Genomic DNA, 21,700 nt, shown 5'->3' with positions numbered 1-21,700 from the left:
AATTAGTTCACAAATTAGCACTCGGCAGGCCTTGTGTTCCTCGCCAGAGCGGTGTAAACCTACGTCCAAGCCGAACCATGTTTGACGCGACGCCATAACTATACATACAATTTCAGAGGGCTCCTCGAATGTACTCGCTTCGGCGGCACATATACCAAAATTGGAACGATACAGAGAAGATTAGCATGGCCCCTGCGCAAGGATGACACGCAAAATCGTGAAGCGTTCCACATTTTTTTTCGCAATCTCACTCTCTCATGCCTCACATCAGCTGCTAATACCATCAGCCAACTACAGAAGTTTCGCTTCATATCTGCACCCACTTGTCTCAAACTATGCTGTCCATTTACGCAGTTCTCCTCCACTTTCTTTCATTCACAACAGAACATGACAAAACTGGCAATAAACCTATCCCTTACATCACCAATGCACATCTAAAATGTCACTCTAATAACAAGTCAGCAAGCACACCAAAACCACAAGTACATGTCACTAGCACCCCTTCAACACAAATCACAGCCAGGCTAAGCCTAGCACAGGCAAAAGCCTCTTCTCTTCCTCAGTATCACACTCAGCTGTCACAGCATCTCTTGCTACTGTCTCAATCATGTCATTTCATAACACACACCTACTGCCACACACAACATTTGGAAACCTTACACCAACTTTACACAAGATAGCTGCATGTTTCAAATCTTTCTCACTCACATACTTTCACTTAGACTACTGCTTAAATACACTCTAGCGCTCTAAAATTAGCTTGCATTACCTAATATTTATTTTTCTCTAACGCCTACAAGCTTCTGGTGCCTGTAAGCCACTATCACATACTGTCTGCACACAGACCCACAATATTTATCTTTATTCATCTTCATGGCTGCCGCTGATGCCATAATTGTTTGAGCAGCATAAACAAACATGTGAAGGAAGGTGTATCTTTCATGATTAAGTGTGCAAGCTACCCCTTTACAGGAAGTTTATTTAACATTATGTTTCAAGTAACTTTCCTAGTGGCCTTGCTATCCAGCTGCAGCCTCATAATACAGACTGCAGGTGACACCTCATCAGGTTCTTAACTGAAGCATATCTGCCTGTGTAATAAGCCACTGCCCTTCACCTAAAAACCAACTATTACTGCAAATCTGTGGTGCATCAGCATGTCATGTACAAATTTCACTGGTGTGACCCACAAAGTATTTTCCCACATGTCTGGCAATCTGCCATTACATACAGTTACCTAAATAAATTCCAAAAGTGTCAGCCAATGAATACCACAACACTGAAGTGTTTAGACAGCAGACCAGTATGCTAATATTAACATATAGCATTTAGATGTGAGACTCTACTATTTTGACAGCACTTTGAATCCCATCAATGTGATACAAGTCGATGGTGTTCACAATTGCAGCTGATGCACCTCTCATCCTGTGTCTAGGAGAAGGATTGGACAAACTCTGCATGCAATATTCATCATGTTACATACACAGAAGCTCTACCACATAAGCAGATACAGAGCCAGTCAAGACACAAAACACTAGCAAGCTTCAAGATTTCAGGAATAGACAACTACATCACAAACCAGTTTGTGTCACATGACACCAGTAGCTACTCAGTTATTAACTGCTTTCAAATACTAAATCTATCACTCTTTGTTCTGCACTAGCAATTCTTCCTGCAATAACAACATTCACCAACCTGGATTACAGCTGATTGACATTTCACAGGAACATAACTACAGCTACTAACACAATGCTAACCTGGTTTCTCTTACCACATGTCCCCTCGATATTTTAGGCTCATTCACACACCTCAATCACAGTGTTTCACTGTTGTCAAGTAGACCTGCCCTGTGTACACCTGGATCAACACAAATATATCACCTGGTATTGTACTGAAAACGGAACTATGTCCATCATTCCTACTACTATCTCACACAAGTCGCATTAACCCATCCATGCCCTGGTAATGACCTACACTGCTGTGTTTCAAAGTGTGCAATACGAATGCTGTTTTTAATGGTTCGTGAGGCTACTGTGTCTCTTCTTGCAGTCACTATTGTCTTCTGGCGCCATTGGATGAATAGAACCATGCTTGGTCTCTGTGGAGTTCCTCAGTAATTTACATGGTCGCAGGCTGTGTCTTCTTGTGTTGTACTTGATGTGTGAGTTGAAAGTTGCATTGCATATGAGCACTCTGTAATTAAATCGATAGGTATCGTAAGAAAGTACCACTGCAAGAGTAATGCAATTTGTGTTAGCAGTGAAGACAGTTTGGCCAAAATATTCGCTTGTTTTGAGAGTCTTGAAGACCTGCTACCTGCTCCAGTCAGAGTCATTTATCCCACACATTAGAGAAGTGTGTTTCATACGTATGCCTATAAGACACTAAACTCGGGATGTGAGAACATGGCGACAATAGCTGCCAACACGTCTTGCTGCCGCCTAGCGGCAGCTGTGTGAAACTGCTGCTGCTCTGGGTGGATGGTGCGAGAGCAAACGACTCTACGATCTAAGTTTTACACCCATAACTGCCAAATCTACAGTTGACAGAGCTGCCACCTACTAAGAACGACACCTCGCAGTAATTAGTTCACAAATTAGCACTCGGCAGGCCTTGTGTTCCTCGCCAGAGCTGTGTAAACCTACGTCCAAGCCGAACCATGTTTGACGCGACGCCATAACTATATATACAATTTAAGAGGGCTCCTCGAATGTACTCGCTTCGGCGGTACATATACTAAAATTGGAACGATACAGAGAAGATTAGCATGGCCCCTGCGCAAGGATGACACGCAAAATCGTGAAGCGTTCCACATTTTTTTTCGCAATCTCACTCTCTCATGCCTCACATCAGCTGCTAATACCATCAGCCAACTACACAAGTTTCGCTTCATATCTGCACCCACTTGTCACAAACTATGCTCTCCATTTACGCAGTTCTCCTCCACTTTCTTTCATTCACAACAGAACATGACAAAACTGGCAATAAACCTATCCCTTACATCACCAATGCACATCTAAAATGTCACTCTAATAACAAGTCAGCAAGCACACCAAAACCACAAGTACATGTCACTAGCACCCCTTCAACACAAATCACAGCCAGGCTAAGCCTAGCACAGGCAAAAGCCTCTTCTCTTCCTCAGTATCACACTCAGCTGTCACAGCATCTCTTGCTACTGTCTCAATCATGTCATTTCATAACACACACCTACTGCCACACACAACATTTGGAAACCTTACACCAACTTTACACAAGATAGCTGCATTTTTCAAATCTTTCTCACTCAACTACTTTCACATAGACTACTGCTTAAATACACTCTAGCGCTCTAAAATTAGCTTGCATTACTTAATATTTATTTTTCTCTAACGCCTACAAGCTTCTGGTGCCTGTAAGCCACTATCACATACTGTCTGCACACAGACCCACAATATTTATCTTTATTCATCTTCATGGCTGCCGCTGATGCCATAATTGTTTGAGCAGCATAAACAAACATGTGAAGGAAGGTGTATCTTTCATCATTAAGTGTGCAAGCTACCCCTTTACAGGAAGTTTATTTAACATTATGTTTCAAGTAACTTTCCTAGTGGCCTTGCTATCCAGCTGCAGCCTCATAATACAGACTGCAGGTGACACCTCATCAGGTTCTTAACTGAAGCATATCTGCCTGTGTAATAAGCCACTGCCCTTCACCTAAAAACCAACTATTACTGCAAATCTGTGGTGCATCAGCATGTCATGTACAAATTTCACTGGTGTGACCCACAAAGTATTTTCCCACATGTCTGGCAATCTGCCATTACATACAGTTACCTAAATAAATTCCAAAAGTGTCAGCCAATGAATACCACAACACTGAAGTGTTTAGACAGCAGACCAGTATGCTAATATTAACATATAGCATTTAGATGTGAGACTCTACTATTTTGACAGCACTTTGAATCCCATCAATGTGATACAAGTCGATGGTGTTCACAATTGCAGCTGATGCACCTCTCATCCTGTGTCTAGGAGAAAGATTGGACAAACTCTGCATGCAATATTCATCATGTTACATACACAGAAGCTCTACCACATAAGCAGATACAGAGCCAGTCAAGACACAAAACACTAGCAAGCTTCAAGATTTCAGGAATAGACAACTACATCACAAACCAGTTTGTGTCACATGACACCAGTAGCTACTCAGTTATTAACTGCTTTCAAATACTAAATCTATCACTCTTTGTTCTGCACTAGCAATTCTTCCTGCAATAACAACATTCACCAACCTGGATTACAGCTGATTGACATTTCACAGGAACATAACTACAGCTACTAACACAATGCTAACCTGGTTTCTCTTACCACATGTCCCCTCGATATTTTAGGCTCATTCACACACCTCAATCACAGTGTTTCACTGTTGTCAAGTAGACCTGCCCTGTGTACACCTGGATCAACACAAATATATCACCTGGTATTGTACTGAAAACGGAACTATGTCCATCATTCCTACTACTATCTCACACAAGTCGCATTAACCCATCCATGCCCTGGTAATGACCTACACTGCTGTGTTTCAAAGTGTGCAATACGAATGCTGTTTTGAATGGTTCGTGAGGCTACTGTGTCTCTTCTTGCAGTCACTATTGTCTTCTGGCGCCATTGGATGAATAGAACCATGCTTGGTCTCTGTGGAGTTCCTCAGTAATTTACATGGTCACAGGCTGTGTCTTCTTGTGTTGTACTTGATGTGTGAGTTGAAAGTTGCATAGCATATGAGCACTCTGTAATTAAATCGATAGGTATCGTAAGAAAGTACCACTGCAAGAGTAATGCAATTTGTGTTAGCAGTGAAGACAGTTTGGCCAAAATATTCGCTTGTTTTGAGAGTCTTGAAGACCTGCTACCTGCTCCAGTCAGAGTCATTTATCCCACACATTAGAGAAGTGTGTTTCATACGTATGCCTATAAGACACTAAACTCGGGATGTGAGAACATGGCGACAATAGCTGCCAACACGTCTTGCTGCCGCCTAGCGGCAGCTGTGTGAAACTGCTGCTGCTCTGGGTGGATGGTGCGAGAGCAAACGACTCTACGATCTAAGTTTTACACCCAAAACTGCCAAATCTACAGTTGACAGAGCTGCCACCTACTAAGAACGACACCTCGCAGTAATTAGTTCACAAATTAGCACTCGGCAGGCCTTGTGTTCCTCGCCAGAGCTGTGTAAACCTACGTCCAAGCCGAACCATGTTTGACGCGACGCCATAACTATATATACAATTTCAGAGGGCTCCTCGAATGTACTCGCTTCGGCGGTACATATACCAAAATTTTAACGATACAGAGAAGATTAGCATGGCCCCTGCGCAAGGATGACACGCAAAATCGTGAAGCGTTCCACATTTTTTTTTTCGCAATCTCACTCTCTCATGCCTCACATCAGCTGCTAATACCATCAGCCAACTACACAAGTTTCGCTTCATATCTGCACCCACTTGTCACAAACTATGCTCTCCATTTACGCAGTTCTCCTCCACTTTCTTTCATTCACAACAGAACATGACAAAACTGGCAATAAACCTATCCCTTACATCACCAATGCACATCTAAAATGTCACTCTAATAACAAGTCAGCAAGCACACCAAAACCACAAGTACATGTCACCAGCACCCCTTCAACACAAATCACAGCCAGGCTAAGCCTAGCACAGGCAAAAGCCTCTTCTCTTCCTCAGTATCACACTCAGCTGTCACAGCATCTCTTGCTACTGTCTCAATCATGTCATTTCATAACACACACCTACTGCCACACACAACATTTAGAAACCTTACACCAACTTTACACAAGATAGCTGCATGTTCCAAATCTTTCTCATTCACATACTTTCACTTAGACTACTGCTTAAATACACTCTAGCGCTCTAAAATTAGCTTGCATTACCTAATATTTATTTTTCTCTAACGCCTACAAAGCTTCTGGTGCCTGTAAGCCACTATCACATACTGTCTGCACATAGACCCACAATATTTATCTTTATTCATCTTCATGGCTGCAGCTGATGGCATAATTGTTTGAGCAGCATAAACAAACATGTGAAGGAAGGTGTATCTTTCATCATTAAGTGTGCAAGCTACCCCTTTACAGGAAGTTTATTTAACATTATGTTTCAAGTAACTTTCCTAGTGGCCTTGCTATCCAGCTGCAGCCTCATAATACAGACTGCAGGTGACACCTCATCAGGTTCTTAACTGAAGCATATCTGCCTGTGTAATAAGCCACTGCCCTTCACCTAAAAACCAACTATTACTGCAGATCTGTGGTGCATCAGCATGTCATGTACAAATTTCACTGGTGTGACCCACAAAGTATTATCCACATGTCTGGCAATCTGCCATTACATACAGTTACCTAAATAAATTCCAAAAGTGTCAGCCAATGAATACCACAACACTGAAGTGTTTAGACAGCAGACCAGTATGCTAATATTAACATATAGCATTTAGATGTGAGACTCTACTATTTTGACAGCACTTTGAATCCCATCAATGTGATACAAGTCGATGGTGTTCACAATTGCAGCTGATGCACCTCTCATCCTGTTTCTAGGAGAAAGATTGGACAAACTCTGCATGCAATATTCATCATGTTACATACACAGAAGCTCTACCACATAAGCAGATACAGAACCAGTCAAGACACAAAACACTAGCAAGCTTCAAGATTTCAGGAATAGACAACTACATCACAAACCAGTTTGTGTCACATGACACCAGTAGCTACTCAGTTATTAACTGCTTTCAAATACTAAATCTATCACTCTTTGTTCTGCACTAGCAATTCTTCCTGCAATAACAACATTCACCAACCTGGATTACAGATGATTGACATTTTACAAGAACATAACTACAGCTACTAACACAATGCTAACCTGGTTTCTCTTACCACATGTCCCCTCGATATTTTAGGCTCATTCACACACCTCAATCACAGTGTTTCACTGTTGTCAAGTAGACCTGCCCTGTGTACACCTGGATCAACACAAATATATCACCTGGTATTGTACTGAAAACGGAACTATGTCCATCATTCCTACTACTATCTCACACAAGTCGCATTAACCCATCCATGCCCTGGTAATGACCTACACTGCTGTGTTTCAAAGTGTGCAATACGAATGCTGTTTTTAATGGTTCGTGAGGCTACTGTGTCTCTTCTTGCAGTCACTATTGTCTTCTGGCGCCATTGGATGAATAGAACCATGCTTGGTCTCTGTGGAGTTCCTCAGTAATTTACATGGTCACAGGCTGTGTCTTCTTGTGTTGTACTTGATGTGTGAGTTAAAAGTTGCATTGCATATGAGCACTCTGTAATTAAATCGATAGGTATCGTAAGAAAGTACCACTGCAAGAGTAATGCAATTTGTGTTAGCAGTGAAGACAGTTTGGCCAAAATATTCACTTGTTTTGAGAGTCTTGAAGACCTGCTATCTGCTCCAGTCAGAGTCATTTATCCCACACATTAGAGAAGTGTGTTTCATACGTATGCCTATAAGACACTAAACTCGGGATGTGAGAACATGGCGACAATAGCTGCCAACACGTCTTGCTGCCGCCTAGCGGCAGCTGTGTGAAACTGCTGCTGCTCTGGGTGGATGGTGCGAGAGCAAACGACTCTACGATCTAAGTTTTACACCCAAAACTGCCAAATCTACAGTTGACAGAGCTGCCACTTACTAAGAACGACACCTCGCAGTAATTAGTTCACAAATTAGCACTCGGCAGGCCTTGTGTTCCTCGCCAGAGCTGTGTAAACCTACGTCCAAGCCGAACCATGTTTGACGCGACGCCATAATTATATATACAATTTCAGAGGGCTCCTCGAATGTACTCGCTTCGGCGGTACATATACTAAAATTGGAACGATACAGAGAAGATTAGCATGGCCCCTGCGCAAGGATGACACGCAAAATCGTGAAGCGTTCCACATTTTTTTTCGCAATCTCACTCTCTCATGCCTCACATCAGCTGCTAATACCATCAGCGAACTACACAAGTTTCGCTTCATATCTGCACCCACTTGTCACAAACTATGCTCTCCATTTACGCAGTTCTCCTCCACTTTCTTTCATTCACAACAGAACATGACAAAACTGGCAATAAACCTATCCCTTACATCACCAATGCACACCTAAAATGTCACTCTAATAACAAGTCAGCAAGCACACCAAAACCACAAGTATATGTCACTAGCACCCCTTCAACACAAATCACAGCCAGGCTAAGCCTAGCACAGGCAAAAGCCTCTTCTCTTCCTCAGTATCACACTCAGCTGTCACAGCATCTCTTGCTACTGTCTCAATCATGTCATTTCATAACACACACCTACTGCCACACACAACATTTGGAAACCTTACACCAACTTTACACAAGATAGCTGCATGTTCCAAATCTTTCTCACTCACATACTTTCACTTAGACTACTGCATAAATACACTCTAGCGCTCTAAAATTAGCTTGCATTAGCTAATATTTATTTTTCTCTAACGCCTACAAAGCTTCTGGTGCCTGTAAGCCACTATCACATACTGTCTGCACACAGACCCACAATATTTATCTTTATTCATCTTCATGGCTGCAGCTGATGCCATAATTGTTTGAGCAGCATAAACAAACATGTGAAGGAAGGTGTATCTTTCATGATTAAGTGTGCAAGCTACCCCTTTACAGGAAGTTTATTTAACATTATGTTTCAAGTAACTTTCCTAGTGGCCTTGCTATCCAGCTGCAGCCTCATAATACAGACTGCAGGTGACACCTCATCAGGTTCTTAACTGAAGCATATCTGCCTGTGTAATAAGCCACTGCCCTTCACCTAAAAACCAACTATTACTGCAGATCTGTGGTGCATCAGCATGTCATGTACAAATTTCACTGGTGTGACCCACAAAGTATTTTCCCACATGTCTGGCAATCTGCCATTACATACAGTTTCCTAAATAAATTCCAAGAGTGTCAGCCAATGAATACCACAACACTGAAGTGTTTAGACAGCAGACCAGTATGCTAATATTAACATATAGCATTTAGATGTGAGACCCTACTATTTTGACAGCACTTTGAATCCCATCAATGTGATACAAGTCGATGGTGTTCACAATTGCAGCTGATGCACCTCTCATCCTGTGTCTAGGAGAAAGATTGGACAAACTCTGCATGCAATATTCATCATGTTACATACACAGAAGCTCTACCACATAAGCAGATACAGAACCAGTCAAGACACAAAACACTAGCAAGCTTCAAGATTTCAGGAATAGACAACTACATCACAAACCAGTTTGTGTCACATGACACCAGTAGCTACTCAGTTATTAACTGCTTTCAAATACTAAATCTATCACTCTTTGTTCTGCACTAGCAATTCTTCCTGCAATAACAACATTCACCAACCTGGATTACAGATGATTGACATTTTACAAGAACATAACTACAGCTACTAACACAATGCTAACCTGGTTTCTCTTACCACATGTCCCCTCGATATTTTAGGCTCATTCACACACCTCAATCACAGTGTTTCACTGTTGTCAAGTAGACCTGCCCTGTGTACACCTGGATCAACACAAATATATCACCTGGTATTGTACTGAAAACGGAACTCTGTCCATCATTCCTACTACTATCTCACACAAGTCGCATTAACCCATCCATGCTCTGGTAATGACCTACACTGTTGTGTTTCAAAGTGTGCAATACGAATGCTGTTTTTAATGGTTCGTGAGGCTACTGTGTCTCTTCTTGCAGTCACTATTGTCTTCTGGCGCCATTGGATGAATAGAACCATGCTTGGTCTCTGTGGAGTTCCTCAGTAATTTACATGGTCACAGGCTGTGTCTTCTTGTGTTGTACTTGATGTGTGAGTTAAAAGTTGCATTGCGTATGAGCACTCTGTAATTAAATCGATAGGTATCGTAAGAAAGTACCACTGCAAGAGTAATGCAATTTGTGTTAGCAGTGAAGACAGTTTGGCCAAAATATTCGCTTGTTTTGAGAGTCTTGAAGACCTGCTACCTGCTCCAGTCAGAGTCATTTATCCCACACATTAGAGAAGTGTGTTTCATACGTATGCCTATAGGACACTAAACTCGGGATGTGAGAACATGGCGACAATAGCTGCCAACACGTCTTGCTGCCGCCTAGCGGCAGCTGTGTGAAACTGCTGCTGCTCTGGGTGGATGGTGCGAGAGCAAACGACTCTACGATCTAAGTTTTACACCCAAAACTGCCAAATCTACAGTTGACAGAGCTGCCACTTACTAAGAACGACACCTCGCAGTAATTAGTTCACAAATTAGCACTCGGCAGGCCTTGTGTTCCTCGCCAGAGCTGTGTAAACCTACGTCCAAGCTGAACCATGTTTGACGCGACGCCATAACTATATATACAATTTCAGAGGGCTCCTCGAATGTACTCGCTTCGGCGGTACATATACTAAAATTGGAACGATACAGAGAAGATTAGCATGGCCCCTGCGCAAGGATGACACGCAAAATCGTTAAGCGTTCCGCATTTTTTTTCGCAATCTCACTCTCTCATGCCTCACATCAGCTGCTAATACCATCAGCCAACTACACAAGTTTCGCTTCATATCTGCACCCACTTGTCACAAACTATGCTCTCCATTTACGCAGTTCTCCTCCACTTTCTTTCATTCACAACAGAACATGACAAAACTGGCAATAAACCTATCCCTTACATCACCAATGCACATCTAAAATGTCACTCTAATAACAAGTCAGCAAGCACACCAAAACCACAAGTACATGTCACTAGCACCCCTTCAACACAAATCACAGCCAGGCTAAGCCTAGCACAGGCAAAAGCCTCTTCTCTTCCTCAGTATCACACTCAGCTGTCACAGCATCTCTTCCTACTGTCTCAATCATGTCATTTCATAACACACACCTACTGCCACACACAACATTTGGAAACCTTACACCAACTTTACACAAGATAGCTGCATGTTCCAAATCTTTCTCACTCACATACTTTCACTTAGACTACTGCTTAAATACACTCTAGCGCTCTAAAATTAGCTTGCATTACCTAATATTTATTTTTCTCTAACGCCTACAAAGCTTCTGGTGCCTGTAAGCCACTATCACATACTGTCTGCACACAGACCCACAATATTTATCATTATTCATCTTCATGGCTGCAGCTGATGCCATAATTGTTTGAGCAGCATAAACAAACATGTGAAGGAAGGTGTATCTTTCATCATTAAGTGTGCAAGCTACCCCTTTACAGGAAGTTTATTTAACATTATGTTTCAAGTAACTTTCCTAGTGGCCTTGCTATCCAGCTGCAGCCTCATAATACAGACTGCAGGTGACACCTCATCAGGTTCTTAACTGAAGCATATCTGCCTGTGTAATAAGCCACTGCCCTTCACCTAAAAACCAACTATTACTGCAGATCTGTGGTGCATCAGCATGTCATGTACAAATTTCACTGGTGTGACCCACAAAGTATTTTCCCACATGTCTGGCAATCTGCCATTACATACAGTTACCTAAATAAATTCCAAAAGTGTCAGCCAATGAATACCACAACACTGAAGTGTTTAGACAGCAGACCAGTATGCTAATATTAACATATAGCATTTAGATGTGAGACTCTACTATTTTGACAGCACTTTGAATCCCATCAATGTGATACAAGTCGATGGTGTTCACAATTGCAGCTGATGCACCTCTCATCCTGTGTCTAGGAGAAAGATTGGACAAACTCTGCATGCAATATTCATCATGTTACATACACAGAAGCTCTACCACATAAGCAGATACAGAACCAGTCAAGACACAAAACACTAGCAAGCTTCAAGATTTCAGGAATAGACAACTACATCACAAACCAGTTTGTGTCACATGACACCAGTAGCTACTCAGTTATTAACTGCTTTCAAATACTAAATCTATCACTCTTTGTTCTGCACTAGCAATTCTTCCTGCAATAACAACATTCACCAACCTGGATTACAGATGATTGACATTTTACAAGAACATAACTACAGCTACTAACAAAATGCTAACCTGGTTTCTCTTACCACATGTCCCCTCGATATTTTAGGCTCATTCACACACCTCAATCACAGTGTTTCACTGTTGTCAAGTAGACCTGCCCTGTGTACACCTGGATCAACACAAATATATCACCTGGTATTGTACTGAAAACGGAACTATGTCCATCATTCCTACTACTATCTCACACAAGTCGCATTAACCCGTCCATGCCCTGGTAATGACCTACACTGCTGTGTTTCAAAGTGTGCAATACGAATGCTGTTTTTAATGGTTCGTGAGGCTACTGTGTCTCTTCTTGCAGTCACTATTGTCTTCTGGCGCCATTGGATGAATAGAACCATGCTTGGTCTCTGTGGAGTTCCTCAGTAATTTACATGGTCACAGGCTGTGTCTTCTTGTGTTGTACTTGATGTGTGAGTTAAAAGTTGCATTGCATATGAGCACTCTGTAATTAAATCGATAGGTATCGTAAGAAAGTACCACTGCGAGAGTAATGCAATTTGTGTTAGCAGTGAAGACAGTTTGGCCAAAATATTCGCTTGTTTTGAGAGTCTTGAAGACCTGCTACCTGCTCCAGTCAGAGTCATTTATCCCACACATTAGAGAAGTGTGTTTCATACGTATGCCTATAAGACACTAAACTCGGGATGTGAGAACATGGCGACAATAGCTGCCAACACGTCTTGCTGCCGCCTAGCGGCAGCTGTGTGAAACTGCTGCTGCTCTGGGTGGATGGTGCGAGAGCAAACGACTCTACGATCTAAGTTTTACACCTAAAACTGCCAAATCTACAGTTGACAGAGCTGCCACTTACTAAGAACGACACCTCGCAGTAATTAGTTCACAAATTAGCACTCGGCAGGCCTTGTGTTCCTCGCCAGAGCTGTGTAAACCTACGTCGAAGCCGAACCATGTTTGACGCGACGCCATAACTATATATACAATTTCAGAGGGCTCCTTGAATGTACTCGCTTCGGCGGTACATATACTAAAATTGGAACGATACAGAGAAGATTAGCATGGCCCCTGCGCAAGGATGACACGCAAAATCGTTAAGCGTTCCGCATTTTTTTTCGCAATCTCACTCTCTCATGCCTCACATCAGCTGCTAATACCATCAGCCAACTACACAAGTTTCGCTTCATATCTGCACCCACTTGTCACAAACTATGCTCTCCATTCACGCAGTTCTCCTCCACTTTCTTTCATTCACAACAGAACATGACAAAACTGGCAATAAACCTATCCCTTACATCACCAATGCACATCTAAAATGTCACTCTAATAACAAGTCAGCAAGCACACCAAAACCACAAGTACATGTCACCAGCTCCCCTTCAACACAAATCACAGCCAGGCTAAGCCTAGCACAGGCAAAAGCCTCTTCTCTTCCTCAGTATCACACTCAGCTGTCACAGCATCTCTTGCTACTGTCTCAATCATGTCATTTCATAACACACACCTACTGCCACACACAACATTTGGAAACCTTACACCAACTTTACACAAGATAGCTGCATGTTCCAAATCTTTCTCACTCACATACTTTCACTTAGACTACTGCTTAAATACACTCTAGCGCTCTAAAATTAGCTTGCATTACCTAATATTTATTTTTCTCTAACGCCTACAAAGCTTCTGGTGCCTGTAAGCCACTATCACATACTGTCTGCACACAGACCCACAATATTTATCTTTATTCATCTTCATGGCTGCAGCTGATGCCATAATTGTTTGAGCAGCATAAACAAACATGTGAAGGAAGGTGTATCTTTCATGATTAAGTGTGCAAGCTACCCCTTTACAGGAAGTTTATTTAACATTATGTTTCAAGTAACTTTCCTAGTGGCCTTGCTATCCAGCTGCAGCCTCATAATACAGACTGCAGGTGACACCTCATCAGGTTCTTAACTGAAGCATATCTGCCTGTGTAATAAGCCACTGCCCTTCACCTAAAAACCAACTATTACTGCAGATCTGTGGTGCATCAGCATGTCATGTACAAATTTCACTGGTGTGACCCACAAAGTATTTTCCCACATGTCTGGCAATCTGCCATTACATACAGTTACCTAAATAAATTCCAAAAGTGTCAGCCAATGAATACCACAACACTGAAGTGTTTAGACAGCAGACCAGTATGCTAATATTAACATATAGCATTTAGATGTGAGACTCTACTATTTTGACAGCACTTTGAATCCCATCAATGTGATACAAGTCGATGGTGTTCACAATTGCAGCTGATGCACCTCTCATCCTGTGTCTAGGAGAAAGATTGGACAAACTCTGCATGCAATATTCATCATGTTACATACACAGAAGCTCTACCACATAAGCAGATACAGAACCAGTCAAGACACAAAACACTAGCAAGCTTCAAGATTTCAGGAATAGACAACTACATCACAAACCAGTTTGTGTCACATGACACCAGTAGCTACTCAGTTATTAACTGCTTTCAAATACTAAATCTATCACTCTTTGTTCTGCACTAGCAATTCTTCCTGCAATAACAACATTCACCAACCTGGATTACAGATGATTGACATTTTACAAGAACATAACTACAGCTACTAACAAAATGCTAACCTGGTTTCTCTTACATGTCCCCTCGATATTTTAGGCTCATTCACACACCTCAATCACAGTGTTTCACTGTTGTCAAGTAGACCTGCCCTGTGTACACCTGGATCAACACAAATATATCACCTGGTATTGTACTGAAAACGGAACTATGTCCATCATTCCTACTACTATCTCACACAAGTCGCAATAACCCGTCCATTCCCTGGTAATGACCTACACTGCTGTGTTTCAAAGTGTGCAAAACGAATGCTGTTTTTAATGGTTCGTGAGGCTACTGTGTCTCTTCTTGCAGTCACTATTGTCTTCTGGCGCCATTGGATGAATAGAACCATGCTTGGTCTCTGTGGAGTTCCTCAGTAATTTACATGGTCACAGGCTGTGTCTTCTTGTGTTGTACTTGATGTGTGAGTTAAAAGTTGCATTGCATATGAGCACTCTGTAATTAAATCGATAGGTATCGTAAGAAAGTACCACTGCAAGAGTAATGCAATTTGTGTTAGCAGTGAAGACATTTTGGCCAAAATATTCGCTTGTTTTGAGAGTCTTGAAGACCTGCTACCTGCTCCAGTCAGAGTCATTTATCCCACACATTAGAGAAGTGTGTATCATACGTATGCCTATAAGACACTAAACTCGGGATGTGAGAACATGGCGACAATAGCTGCCAACACGTCTTGCTGCCGCCTAGCGGCAGCTGTGTGAAACTGCTGCTGCTCTGGGTGGATGGTGCGAGAGCAAACGACTCTACGATCTAAGTTTTACACCCAAAACTGCCAAATCCACAGTTGACAGAGCTGCCACTTACTAAGAACGACACCTCGCAGTAATTAGTTCACAAATTAGCACTCGGCAGGCCTTGTGTTCCTCGCCAGAGCTGTGTAAACCTACGTCGAAGCCGAACCATGTTTGACGCGACGCCATAACTATATATACAATTTCAGAGGGCTCCTCGAATGTACTCGCTTCGGCGGTACATATACTAAAATTGGAACGATACAGAGAAGATTAGCATGGCCCCTGCGCAAGGATGACACGCAAAATCGTGAAGCGTTCCACATTTTTTTTCGCAATCTCACTCTCTCATGCCTCACATCAGCTGCTAATACCATCAGCCAACTACACAAGTTTCGCTTCATATCTGCACCCACTTGTCACAAACTATGCTCTCCATTTACGCAGTTCTCCTCCACTTTCTTTCATTCACAACAGAACATGACAAAACTGGCAATAAACCTATCCCTTACATCACCAATGCACATCTAAAATGTCACTCTAATAACAAGTCAGCAAGCACACCAAAACCACAAGTACATGTCACTAGCACCCCTTCAACACAAATCACAGCCAGGCTAAGCCTAGCACAGGCAAAAGCCTCTTCTCTTCCTCAGTATCACACTCAGCTGTCACAGCATCTCTTGCTACTGTCTCAATCATGTCATTTCATAACACACACCTACTGCCACACACAACATTTGGAAACCTTACACCAACTTTACACAAGATAGCTGCATGTTCCAAATCTTTCTCACTCACATACTTTCACTTAGACTACTGCTTAAATACACTCTAGCGCTCTAAAATTAGCTTGCATTACCTAATATTTATTTTTCTCTAACGCCTACAAAGCTTCTGGTGCCTGTAAGCCACTATCACATACTGTCTGCACACAGACCCACAATATTTATCTTTATTCATCTTCATGGCTGCAGCTGATGCCATAATTGTTTGAGCAGCATAAACAAACATGTGAAGGAAGGTGTATCTTTCATGATTAAGTGTGCAAGCTACCCCTTTACAGGAAGTTTATTTAACATTATGTTTCAAGTAACTTTCCTAGTGGCCTTGCTATCCAGCTGCAGCCTCATAATACAGACTGCAGGTGACACCTCATCAGGTTCTTAACTGAAGCATATCTGCCTGTGTAATAAGCCACTGCCCTTCACCTAAAAACCAACTATTACTGCAGATCTGTGGTGCATCAGCATGTCATGTACAAATTTCACTGGTGTGACCCACAAAGTATTTTCCCACATGTCTGGCAATCTGCCATTACATACAGTTACCTAAATAAATTCCAAAAGTGTCAGCCAATGAATACCACAACACTGAAGTGTTTAGACAGCAGACCAGTATGCTAATATTAACATATAGCATTTAGATGTGAGACTCTACTATTTTGACAGCACTTTGAATCCCATCAATGTGATACAAGTCGATGGTGTTCACAATTGCAGCTGATGCACCTCTCATCCTGTGTCTAGGAGAAAGATTGGACAAACTCTGCATGCAATATTCATCATGTTACATACACAGAAGCTCTACCACATAAGCAGATACAGAACCAGTCAAGACACAAAACACTAGCAAGCTTCAAGATTTCAGGAATAGACAACTACATCACAAACCAGTTTGTGTCACATGACACCAGTAGCTACTCAGTTATTAACTGCTTTCAAATACTAAATCTATCACTCTTTGTTCTGCACTAGCAATTCTTCCTGCAATAACAACATTCACCAACCTGGATTACAGATGATTGACATTTTACAAGAACATAACTACAGCTACTAACACAATGCTAACCTGGTTTCTCTTACCACATGTCCCCTCGATATTTTAGGCTCATTCACACACCTCAATCACAGTGTTTCACTGTTGTCAAGTAGACCTGCCCTGTGTACACCTGGATCAACACAAATATATCACCTGGTATTGTACTGAAAACGGAACTATGTCCATCATTCCTACTACTATCTCACACAAGTCGCATTAACCCATCCATGCCCTGGTAATGACCTACACTGCTGTGTTTCAAAGTGTGCAATACGAATGCTGTTTTTAATGGTTCGTGAGGCTACTGTGTCTCTTCTTGCAGTCACTATTGTCTTCTGGCGCCATTGGATGAATAGAACCATGCTTGGTCTCTGTGGAGTTCCTCAGTAATTTACATGGTCACAGGCTGTGTCTTCTTGTGTTGTACTTGATGTGTGAGTTAAAAGTTGCATTGCATATGAGCACTCTGTAATTAAATCGATAGGTATCGTAAGAAAGTACCACTGCAAGAGTAATGCAATTTGTGTTAGCAGTGAAGACAGTTTGGCCGAAATATTCGCTTGTTTTGAGAGTCTTGAAGACCTGCTACCTGCTCCAGTCAGAGTCATTTATCCCACACATTAGAGAAGTGTGTTTCATACGTATGCCTATAAGACACTAAACTCGGGATGTGAGAACATGGCGACAATAGCTGCCAACACGTCTTGCTGCCGCCTAGCGGCAGCTGTGTGAAACTGCTGCTGCTCTGGGTGGATGGTGCGAGAGCAAACGACGCTACGATCTAAGTTTTACACCCAAAACTGCCAAATCTACAGTTGACAGAGCTGCCACTTACTAAGAACGACACCTCGCAGTAATTAGTTCACAAATTAGCACTCGGCAGGCCTTGTGTTCCTCGCCAGAGCTGTGTAAACCTACGTCGAAGCCGAACCATGTTTGACGCGACGCCATAACTATATATACAATTTCAGAGGGCTCCTCGAATGTACTCGCTTCGGCGGTACATATACTAAAATTGGAACGATACAGAGAAGATTAGCATGGCCCCTGCGCAAGGATGACACGCAAAATCGTGAAGCGTTCCACATTTTTTTTCGCAATCTCACTCTCTCATGCCTCACATCAGCTGCTAATACCATCAGCCAACTACACAAGTTTCGCTTCATATCTGCACCCACTTGTCACAAACTATGCTCTCCATTTACGCAGTTCTCCTCCACTTTCTTTCATTCACAACAGAACATGACAAAACTGGCAATAAACCTATCCCTTACATCACCAATGCACATCTAAAATGTCACTCTAATAACAAGTCAGCAAGCACACCAAAACCACAAGTACATGTCACTAGCACCCCTTCAACACAAATCACAGCCAGGCTAAGCCTAGCACAGGCAAAAGCCTCTTCTCTTCCTCAGTATCACACTCAGCTGTCACAGCATCTCTTGCTACTGTCTCAATCATGTCATTTCATAACACACACCTACTGCCACACACAACATTTGGAAACCTTACACCAACTTTACACAAGATAGCTGCATGTTCCAAATCTTTCTCACTCACATACTTTCACTTAGACTACTGCTTAAATACACTCTAGCGCTCTAAAATTAGCTTGCATTACCTAATATTTATTTTTCTCTAACGCCTACAAAGCTTCTGGTGCCTGTAAGCCACTATCACATACTGTCTGCACACAGACCCACAATATTTATCTTTATTCATCTTCATGGCTGCAGCTGATGCCATAATTGTTTGAGCAGCATAAACAAACATGTGAAGGAAGGTGTATCTTTCATGATTAAGTGTGCAAGCTACCCCTTTACAGGAAGTTTATTTAACATTATGTTTCAAGTAACTTTCCTAGTGGCCTTGCTATCCAGCTGCAGCCTCATAATACAGACTGCAGGTGACACCTCATCAGGTTCTTAACTGAAGCATATCTGCCTGTGTAATAAGCCACTGCCCTTCACCTAAAAACCAACTATTACTGCAGATCTGTGGTGCATCAGCATGTCATGTACAAATTTCACTGGTGTGACCCACAAAGTATTTTCCCACATGTCTGGCAATCTGCCATTACATACAGTTACCTAAATAAATTCCAAAAGTGTCAGCCAATGAATACCACAACACTGAAGTGTTTAGACAGCAGACCAGTATGCTAATATTAACATATAGCATTTAGATGTGAGACTCTACTATTTTGACAGCACTTTGAATCCCATCAATGTGATACAAGTCGATGGTGTTCACAATTGCAGCTGATGCACCTCTCATCCTGTGTCTAGGAGAAAGATTGGACAAACTCTGCATGCAATATTCATCATGTTACATACACAGAAGCTCTACCACATAAGCAGATACAGAACCAGTCAAGACACAAAACACTAGCAAGCTTCAAGATTTCAGGAATAGACAACTACATCACAAACCAGTTTGTGTCACATGACACCAGTAGCTACTCAGTTATTAACTGCTTTCAAATACTAAATCTATCACTCTTTGTTCTGCACTAGCAATTCTTCCTGCAATAACAACATTCACCAACCTGGATTACAGATGATTGACATTTTACAAGAACATAACTACAGCTACTAACACAATGCTAACCTGGTTTCTCTTACCACATGTCCCCTCGATATTTTAGGCTCATTCACACACCTCAATCACAGTGTTTCACTGTTGTCAAGTAGACCTGCCCTGTGTACACCTGGATCAACACAAATATATCACCTGGTATTGTACTGAAAACGGAACTATGTCCATCATTCCTACTACTATCTCACACAAGTCGCATTAACCCATCCATGCCCTGGTAATGACCTACACTGCTGTGTTTCAAAGTGTGCAATACGAATGCTGTTTTTAATGGTTCGTGAGGCTACTGTGTCTCTTCTTGCAGTCACTATTGTCTTCTGGCGCCATTGGATGAATAGAACCATGCTTGGTCTCTGTGGAGTTCCTCAGTAATTTACATGGTCACAGGCTGTGTCTTCTTGTGTTGTACTTGATGTGTGAGTTAAAAGTTGCATTGCATATGAGCACTCTGTAATTAAATCGATAGGTATCGTAAGAAAGTACCACTGCAAGAGTAATGCAATTTGTGTTAGCAGTGAAGACAGTTTGGCCGAAATATTCGCTTGTTTTGAGAGTCTTGAAGACCTGCTACCTGCTCCAGTCAGAGTCATTTATCCCACACATTAGAGAAGTGTGTTTCATACGTATGCCTATAAGACACTAAACTCGGGATGTGAGAACATGGCGACAATAGCTGCCAACACGTCTTGCTGCCGCCTAGCGGCAGCTGTGTGAAACTGCTGCTGCTCTGGGTGGATGGTGCGAGAGCAAACGACTCTACGATACAAGTTTTACACCCAAAACTGCCAAATCTACAGTTGACAGAGCTGCCACGACACCTCGCAGTAATTAGTTCACAAATTAGCACTCGGCAGGCCTTGTGTTCCTCGCCAGAGCTGTGTAAACCTACGTCCAAGCCGAACCATGTTTGACGCGACGCCATAACTATATATACATTTCAGAGGGCTCCTCGAATGTACTCGCTTCGGCGGTACATATACTAAAATTGGAACGATACAGAGAAGATTAGCATGGCCCCTGCGCAAGGATGACACGCAAAATCGTGAAGCGTTCCGCATTTTTTTTCGCAATCTCACTCTCTCATGCCTCACATCAGCTGCTAATACCATCAGCCAACTACACAAGTTTCGCTTCATATCTGCACCCACTTGTCACAAACTATGCTCTCCATTCACGCAGTTCTCCTCCACTTTCTTTCATTCACAACAGAACATGACAAAACTGGCAATAAACCTATCCCTTACATCACCAATGCACATCTAAAATGTCACTCTAATAACAAGTCAGCAAGCACACCAAAACCACAAGTACATGTCACTAGCACCCCTTCAACACAAATCACAGCCAGGCTAAGCCTAGCACAGGCAAAAGCCTCTTCTCTTCCTCAGTATCACACTCAGCTGTCACAGCATCTCTTGCTACTGTCTCAATCATGTCATTTCATAACACACACCTACTGCCACACACAACATTTGGAAACCTTACACCAACTTTACACAAGATAGCTGCATGTTCCAAATCTTTCTCACTCACATACTTTCACTTAGACTACTGCTTAAATACACTCTAGCGCTCTAAAATTAGCTTGCATTACCTAATATTTATTTTTCTCTAACGCCTACAAAGCTTCTGGTGCCTGTAAGCCACTATCACATACTGTCTGCACACAGACCCACAATATTTATCTTTATTCATCTTCATGGCTGCAGCTGATGCCATAATTGTTTGAGCAGCATAAACAAACATGTGAAGGAAGGTGTATCTTTCATCATTAAGTGTGCAAGCTACCCCTTTACAGGAAGTTTATTTAACATTATGTTTCAAGTAACTTTCCTAGTGGCCTTGCTATCCAGCTGCAGCCTCATAATACAGACTGC

At 42.1% G+C, this 21,700-nt stretch overlaps 9 non-coding genes across 9 annotated transcripts; all 9 read left to right on the top strand.

Annotated features, from left to right (window-relative positions):
- Positions 1-130: 130 nt before the first annotated feature.
- On the top strand, positions 131-237 carry LOC126279705 (U6 spliceosomal RNA). Its single transcript, XR_007551169.1, has one exon. It is a non-coding gene; the product is annotated as a U6 spliceosomal RNA (small nuclear RNA).
- Positions 238-2,712: 2,475 nt separating this feature from the next.
- On the top strand, positions 2,713-2,819 carry LOC126279464 (U6 spliceosomal RNA). The gene has a single exon (XR_007550943.1). It is a non-coding gene; the product is annotated as a U6 spliceosomal RNA (small nuclear RNA).
- A 2,475-nt stretch (positions 2,820-5,294) lies between these two features.
- LOC126279717 (U6 spliceosomal RNA) lies at positions 5,295-5,401 on the top strand. Its single transcript, XR_007551181.1, has one exon. It is a non-coding gene; the product is annotated as a U6 spliceosomal RNA (small nuclear RNA).
- Positions 5,402-7,878: 2,477 nt separating this feature from the next.
- Positions 7,879-7,985, top strand: LOC126279463 (U6 spliceosomal RNA). Its single transcript, XR_007550942.1, has one exon. It is a non-coding gene; the product is annotated as a U6 spliceosomal RNA (small nuclear RNA).
- A 2,476-nt stretch (positions 7,986-10,461) lies between these two features.
- LOC126279707 (U6 spliceosomal RNA) lies at positions 10,462-10,568 on the top strand. The gene has a single exon (XR_007551171.1). It is a non-coding gene; the product is annotated as a U6 spliceosomal RNA (small nuclear RNA).
- A 2,476-nt stretch (positions 10,569-13,044) lies between these two features.
- LOC126279706 (U6 spliceosomal RNA) lies at positions 13,045-13,151 on the top strand. The gene has a single exon (XR_007551170.1). It is a non-coding gene; the product is annotated as a U6 spliceosomal RNA (small nuclear RNA).
- Positions 13,152-15,624: 2,473 nt separating this feature from the next.
- Positions 15,625-15,731, top strand: LOC126279462 (U6 spliceosomal RNA). Its single transcript, XR_007550941.1, has one exon. It is a non-coding gene; the product is annotated as a U6 spliceosomal RNA (small nuclear RNA).
- A 2,476-nt stretch (positions 15,732-18,207) lies between these two features.
- LOC126279461 (U6 spliceosomal RNA) lies at positions 18,208-18,314 on the top strand. The gene has a single exon (XR_007550940.1). It is a non-coding gene; the product is annotated as a U6 spliceosomal RNA (small nuclear RNA).
- A 2,464-nt stretch (positions 18,315-20,778) lies between these two features.
- On the top strand, positions 20,779-20,885 carry LOC126279650 (U6 spliceosomal RNA). Its single transcript, XR_007551117.1, has one exon. It is a non-coding gene; the product is annotated as a U6 spliceosomal RNA (small nuclear RNA).
- The last annotated feature ends 815 nt before the right edge of the window (positions 20,886-21,700 follow it).

This window comes from Schistocerca gregaria, chromosome 6 (assembly GCF_023897955.1).
Source record: "Schistocerca gregaria isolate iqSchGreg1 chromosome 6, iqSchGreg1.2, whole genome shotgun sequence".
Classification (NCBI taxonomy): domain Eukaryota; kingdom Metazoa; phylum Arthropoda; class Insecta; order Orthoptera; family Acrididae; genus Schistocerca; species Schistocerca gregaria.
Note: the sequence above shows the minus strand (reverse complement) of the source record. Positions and strands in the feature narration are given on the sequence as shown.